This window comes from Macrobrachium rosenbergii, chromosome 2 (assembly GCF_040412425.1).
Source record: "Macrobrachium rosenbergii isolate ZJJX-2024 chromosome 2, ASM4041242v1, whole genome shotgun sequence".
NCBI classification, from domain to species: Eukaryota; Metazoa; Arthropoda; class Malacostraca; order Decapoda; family Palaemonidae; genus Macrobrachium; species Macrobrachium rosenbergii.
Genome location: NC_089742.1, coordinates 16,093,782 through 16,102,028, shown reverse-complemented (window position 1 = coordinate 16,102,028; position 8,247 = coordinate 16,093,782).

Below are 8,247 nucleotides of genomic sequence, written 5' to 3'. Positions count from 1 at the left end.
TCTCTCTCTCTCTCTCTCTGAAAATGATTGCTGATGAATACGATTCCAACAACATAAGACAGAACTATCTATATGTATAGTAAAGGAAGTTACAGTTCCCAGTATTTGCATTCTGAAGATACGTTCCACGTGAAGGTATCAGAATTATGAAACACTAAATTACAAAGCGTGATAACTTGGCTTTTTATACGATGTACTCTTATGCCACGAAGAGGCACCTTTCTTATTTAAAAGGCAGATTAAATAGCCACGTAGTTATGAGAAGAGATCATTTACAGATGAATACACACATGCTCTTACACAAGCATAAAGTATAGACCGTGAAAAATCAGTATTGCAAGGAAAATAGATAGATAGATAGATAGATAGATAGATAGATAGATAGATAGATAGATAGATAGATAAATAGATAGATAGATAGATAGATAGACAGACAGATGGATGGAGCTTCTTTTTATGTCCGTAATAACTGGCTGGGTCAAAGATTAGAGCCTTTCCATACACAAATTAATAGATTGCAAACAGTTTCTTGTTTACCTTTTTTGTTTGATGTCGATTAATGAAATGGGGCCAAAGCAATTCATTTTATGTCGTGCAAACATTAGCCAGTAATTAGTTGGTTTGGAGCAATAAAACTTTTGATGCGCAAGACTATAGATCCATCCTGACATATATATACACATATATATATATATATATATATATATATATATATATATATATATATATATATATATATATATATATATATATATATATATATTAGCTGAAATTACAGGGAAGTTCAAAAGAAACGACAGTGTCAATTACTTTCGCGTATTTTAACATATCTTCGGGGCACAAAGATGTGTTAAAATACACAAAAGTACTTGGCATTCTGTTGTTTCTTTTAAACTTTCCTGATTTCTTAATATATATATATATATATATATATATATATATATATATATATATATATATATATATATATATATATATATATATATATATATATATAAGTGTGTACGTGTGTGTGTGAGTGTGTGTGTGTGTTTGTGTGTGTGTGTGTATCTGTTTTTTCAGCCCCATTCAAACGCCATTCTGTTTGCCTTTGGTTCAGTTGAGCTGTAGTTAGTAACCACTGTGACTGGGGAAATATCTTTACACTTTACAGTAAGTACTTCGCCATTATTTATTTATTTATTTGTTAATTAAGCTGTTTTTATAATAACTGATCTCATTTTTGTGTATTTCCCTTTACCTTCTGATACTTCTTTCGAATGAACACCTTATTCTTTGGAAGCTTGAATTTCAAGTCAATGGCCCCTGTGGGCTTGTTCCATATGATCAGTGTTCATCTTCTGAATAATAATAATAATAATAATAATAATAATAATAATAATAATAATAATAATAACTTACATCACACATTTTTTGTTTTTGTTTTTTCCTTCACCATATTTGAGTCAGTCAGTAGACATTTTTTTTTATCCTATTGGCTTTAACTGCTCCACTTGTTCTCATGTTTCTCTTTAGTAATGTAAACCATGAACTCATACTGTGTGAAAAAGTAAACGGAAAACATTGATTTTCATCAAGGACAATTTACTCCAAGAACACCTTAACTGCAGTCCATTTCACATTTATAAGGACTGCCTTAAGATTTACTCACACTACAAAGTTTACTTGTATAACCAAGATTTTTCAGGTTTCCATGAAATATAATTTTACAGCTATGGTAACCAAAATACGATGACCATGGATTCGTCGACTGAAAGTTTTTCATGGAAAATTCCAAACTACCAAAGTATTTTTTTTTTAACTCATTGTATAAGTGTTTGCTGCTGAGCAATACGTTTCGCCTCCCAAAACCTATATAGACATTTTTTGTGCAGCTAGTTAAACAGAAACATGATCAGATTTTAGCTAATGCAGACTACCCTAGGAAGTTTGTGGTAACCTGTTAGCATAATGTCTAAAAAAATCAAGTAATGCTGTTTTACCAAACTAAAGATTAACGGATGGATACACAAGTGGTGTTAGTTTGTTTACCTTGTCACAGTGTTCTATAAACTAATTTTGTTTTTATAAACACCATACGTTTGGCATTATACTCTTTATTTTTCTTTTCAGCTGCGTGTTTCGTTAGTAATCCATCATGTAACGATTCACTTTCTTTTTCATGATGAGATTCAGTTGAAGAGCTTGTGTCAACTCTTCCACATCTCTTGGTAGACTCTGTTCATTATTAATGGTAGTAAAGTTCTCACCATCAACATTCTCTTCTTCAGTTAAAACCTGATCTTCATCATTAAGAATAATACTGAGAGTATATGGCAGACATCGTCTCAGTTCAACAGCTTTCTGCAGAATCAAACATTTTGACATTTCTACAAAAAGACTCTGCTGAATTTGTCATGGGGCCAGCATATGCTGGTCCCCTGGTATAGTGGTTAGTGTCGTTGTATGCCACTCAGATGTCGAAACCAACATTCTTTGGAAGCTTAAATTTCAAGTCAATGGCCCCTGTGTGCTTGTTCCATGTGAATAGGTTTCATCTACTGAAATAATAATATTAAAAACAAAAAATATGGTTCCAATAAGAAACCATGAAATCCCAAGATAAGAATAAATGTTCACGAGCATATTTGTCCCCCATCTCCACACACCCACACACAAATACGCACACGAATACGTACATGTAAATACTCTCACAGTTACACGTGTATTTTTCATTCATAGATACCCTTGTCCACACAGAATTCCTCGCCCACAAACCAATACAACCGTAAACATAAACCCACTTTATGCATAAAATGAAATACCTGCAGTTCAATATGCATAATGGATTTGGTCATGGTTTTCATTTGGGAATACTTGCTATGAATAAAATCCAATGAGCTCTTTGCACAAATTTGCTGCTCATGCATAGTGTGTGAAATGTATTTTTTATGACTGCAGTGATCATGCAATATTTGAAACTAGCACATCACGTATAACCTAGAAAAGGTACTGATTGAAAGGACTTTCGTACGTCTGATTTGTGTGAAAAAAATTAAGGTGGTGTTGTCGAAGATTTTCAACTTGGCAGTACTTTGAAAAGGCTAATAAGAATTAGGAACTTGTGAAAGGTGGTTATCAAATAAGATAAATGTATTGCTGATTAATTCTAAAGCCAGATGACCATGGTCACTGCATCTTTTCAGTCGATTAATCCTCTGGGTTTTTTGATTGGGAGGCACCCTTAAATATATCTTACAAAGATGATGGATTTATTTTATATTTGTTTAGATTTTAGAGACAAAAGATATTACATATGAGCTTTATTTTTTTACCATATTTGATCCTTTTAAGTGAGCTAACCAGCAGGATGAAAAAGATAATGAAATTTCTTCAGACAGCAGGTTTGTCTGGCTATCGAGACTTTCTATGTGTGAGTTCTGTGCTAGGAAAAATTAACGTTCTAATATAGCTCGTTCTCTATGACAAAAAAAAAATTAGAAAATGCCTGGTATTACAGCAAAGGAAGGTCATAGAAAACACGGAAACGTTAAGAATTATTAAGGGAAGTGGCGACCTGACGGCTTTTAAAGGACTTTTTGTGAGTTGAAACCATCCTTCTTCGGAACGGAATAGTAGCAGAAATAATATAGGAAAAAGACCCCAGGGGCGCTTTACTGAGGAAAGAAAGAGGACGAAGGGGAGAGGTTAGAGCAGGGTCACTGACCTGGTAAATTAATTTTAATTCATTCTTGTCAGAGCAGGAAATCAAATATTCCAAACTTGATAAAGAAAATTATTGGAGGTTGAAATAAGATTTCTAATATCTGAAATATATATATATATATATATATATATATATATATATATATATATATATATATATATATATATATATATATATATATATATATATATATATATATGTACATATACAGATCATCAACCCAGTATCTGCACACAAGCTGGGTGAGGAAAAGAAACTTTCGTCAGAGACATTTAGCTTGACTAAATCATAAACTTTCCTTGCCAATGTGTTCTTATTATTATGCTTCATTGACGAAGTAAAATTAAAGTAATATTGACTGTGAGCAACTGGAAATGTAGGGAGGTAGATAGCAGGTGAACAACAATCAGCAAAGAGTGTATAAGGGAGCAGTTAGAATGAAAAGTGCCTAAGGCAAAGTGTGGGAAAAGAATAGATGAAGTAAAAAATTCTGTGTAATACGTATTTAGTAGAGATAGTTTTGAGATTAAAATGGGGAAATTGGTATATGTTTAGTCTATTGCAAGTGTCACCGCAGATACAATTAACAGTTCCTTGACTTTATTTGATACTTATCATTTACCCACTACATAGCAAATTAATATCAGCAATAGACTATATCTACCACGAGTCTAGGACAATTACCCCATGGACAATTACCCCATGGACAATTACCCCCTGAGGACAACTACCCCTAGGACAACTACCCCCTAGGACAACCACCCCCTTAAATTAAATTGACGTTAATCTCAGTAAATGCAATTAAATAGTTTCTGTCGTTACCTACTCTCTTAATTGCTTTTAAGTACAATTAAATAGTTTCTGTCGTTACTACTCTCTCATTTGCTTTAAGTGCAATTAAATAGTTTCTGTCATTACTTACTCTTAATTGTTCTTAAGTGCATTTAAATAATTTCCGCTATTGTTTGAGATAATTTTTTCCTAAATGTTTTCAAGCTGACTCTCTCTATTTTCTTTGCATTAGTGAAACCGCTGAGATCCCTTAAGCAACATGGAATTTATCAAAAAGAGGAAAAGACAGACTAGTGCTTGATGGATATTTATATGTTAAGCAAAAAAGATTTGGCTAATGGTGTAGTGTCGTTTGAGTGCGAAGAAAGAAGAAACAAAGCCAGTTGCAAAGCTAAAGTAAAAGTACATATGCAGCAAAAGCGAAGTTGTTGGTAGGCTTCATAGCCACACCCATGCGCGCGCCATCTCAAGCAAAAATTATAGCTAATCCAAAGGTCAAGAAGCGAGCCATCGAGACCGAGGAAACACCAAGTAATTCTTTCTGAAGGTTGTAGCACCATTGATGAAGAAACGGGAGCAACTCTACCACCGATTCATCATTTAAGACGTAACATTAGACGCCATCGACAACGTTTATCTTTTCAAGACCGTTGCCTTTAAATAACCAAGAACTTGTTTTAACATATGAGCAGACCAAAACACAGGATGGTCAAGATTTTCTGCTTTTCGACTCTGGGCCAGTTGAGAAAACGAATTCTCATCTTCGGAACAAAGAAAACTTGGATTACCCTAAAAAAACGCCACATTGGTCGCTTCAATCGATGGAACGTTCAAAATAGTGCCTACAATCTTTTCACAATTGTACACAATTCATGCATTGATAAATGATCGTTCAGTGCCTTTAATATACGCACTTTTGCCTGATAAAAGCCAAACAACTTACTCGAACTTACTGGAGCAGTTGAAACTACTTGAAACATGATTTAGCACCAAAGACTATCATGGTAGACTTTGAAAAAGCCATGATTAATAGTTTTAAAACTGGCATTTTCAAACCGAAATAAAGGGATGTTTTTTCACTTTTTTACAAAGCATATACAGGAAAATTCAGGCTAATGGATTTCAGCAGCGATACCAAGATGATAGAGAGTTCCATCGCGATGAAAATGATAGCCGCTTTAGCTCTAGTACCGGCTTGTGATGTTGATAAATCATTTGAAACCCTGTGTGAATTTCTCCCCCTGAAACATACGAAGTGCAAGACTACTTTGAAGACACCTACTTAGGACGTCCATGTCGAAGAGGACGATGGCGCGAACCATTGTTTGGAATAGAGTTATGGAATATGTATAACAGAACTGCAGATGAACTTCCTAGAACAAATAATGCAGTGGAAGGGTGGCACAGGAGTTTTTTAGCAAATGCTGGCTGTTGCCATCCAAATATTTGGAAGTTTATAACATACATTAAAAGAGAGCAAGGGTTACAACAAATGAATATGGTTCAATCTTTTGCAGGTTTTGCTAGACAGCCATCTCGAAAGAAATATTTAGATGTTTCAGCCTATATTATTTCAATTACTGAAAATTATGGAAACAGAGATCTGGTTGAATATTTACGATCTATTGCGTATAATTTGCATTTTTAAAAAAATTTTTTCTTTTACTTTCCAGTTTAGCTTTTTGTATGATTTTAACTATTTTTTGTTTTTTTTTTCTGCTTTTCATTTTATTTTCTTTTAAGAATTTTTCAACTTTTAAAAAGATTTTTAATAAATATTCATAGAATAGTAGTTCTTCATTTTTCAACCTCTTAACACGAATATGTAAACCATAATACAATTCATTCATTACTTACTTGGCTTAATTGCACTTTTATGCAATTAAATAATTTTGAAAATTTTTGTTATAATTTTTTTCCTAAATGGTTGCAAGCTGACTTAGTGTCTTCAGGGGTAAATTGTCCTAGGGTAGTTGTCCTAGGGGTAGTTGTCCTCGGGGTAATTGTCCATGGGGGTAATTGTCCACCGGGGTAATTGTCCTGATACGATCTACCACATTGCTATTGCCTTAGAACTCCAAAATATTTGATGCGAACGTCGATCATCTCCGAACAGAGAATAAAATTTAGATTAAAGTTTTTAATAGCTGTGAAAGTTATTAAAGATTAGCATAAAAATGGGTTACTAGCTTATAATCTGAACTCAGTATTATGCCTACTGTGGAGAAGCATTACACTGCTTCCGTTAATAATAGGTGAGGGAGGAATAATTTTAAAAAATCTTAATTAGGACTGGAGAAGAATGGAGTAAAATATAAAGAAGAGTTTGGATTTTGCTTTATCAAGAAGAAAAAAATAAGAAAAAGAAATTAACACTGGCGGACTCACCTTTTTAAAAAGCAATAAATATTATTAATAGGTGAAATGAATAAATCACAGCAAGGTTCAAAATGAAAGAAGGATAAAATAATAATAATAATAATAATAATAATAATAATAATAATAATAATAATAATAATAATAACGACCGGGAAGGCAAAATTTAGAAGAAAGGGAAAAGAAATATAAAAGACACCTTCCCAAATATCGGCATCATTTTGGACGACAGGCTTGACACTCGCCAGAGGGGCCAAGAAGCTGAAAAGGGCGAGAGAAGTCAGAGCAAAATGAAAAATAAGCCAAAAAAAAAAAAAAAAAATAAAAAAAAAAAGGGGTGAGAGAGCTCTTCGAATCGAGTGACTTGAGCAAGAGGAAATTAAACTCCGAACAAAATCTGGATTCGGCAAAACGAACTCACGGTTGGCAGAAGAGAACAGGAAATTCTAGATGAAGCTGGGGTTTTCCCCCCTTTTTATTTCCCTTCTATTTTCAGTCTGATTTTCAACACTAAAGGTCTTTATCTTCTATAATTCTCGTAAATGCATACACAAACGTACTTTATTATGTATATATATATATATATATATATATATATATATATATATATATATATATATATATATATATATATATATGTATATATATATATACACACATATATATATATATATATATATATATATATATATATATATATATATATATATATATATATATATATATATATATATATATATATATATATATATATATATATATATATATATATATATATATTCATATATTCAGGTTACACTGAAATGGAAGTTTTGAGGCGAACTACGATAGAGTTACTTAAATTTGTGAATTTCTGGATTTCCGATGGATAAAAGGTTTTGGCTTGCCTTAAAATGTTTATCGTCCTGTACACAAATGCCAATTATATACTAATATATTAAATAATAGATCATAATTGTTAAAAAAAATTCCAACTGAATTCGCATTCTATATGAGTATCTAGATTTTGTAGAGGAAATAAATTTCCTTCGTCTTCTTTGGTTTTTTTATTTTTCTTTATAATAGTCTATCTGTTTTTTTTTTTTTTAACTCAGGGTCGACCACTATTTTTCTGAAAGGTTGTTTTTGAAACTTCAAATCTCTTGTTGCTCCGCTTGTGTCGTAATAATAATATGAGGGCCAATTAATAAGGGAAACATGTTGGCATCCCTCCAGAGGAGAAGAGGTGCACATTGAATTTTATTTTATATACTGATTAACGTCGATCTATAAAATCATTTTGTAATATTTACCAAGTTCTATTACATGTAAAAATTTTCTTTTTCCTGGGATAGGAGAATTCAACCCCAGCCCGTCAACTCACTGCCTAGCAA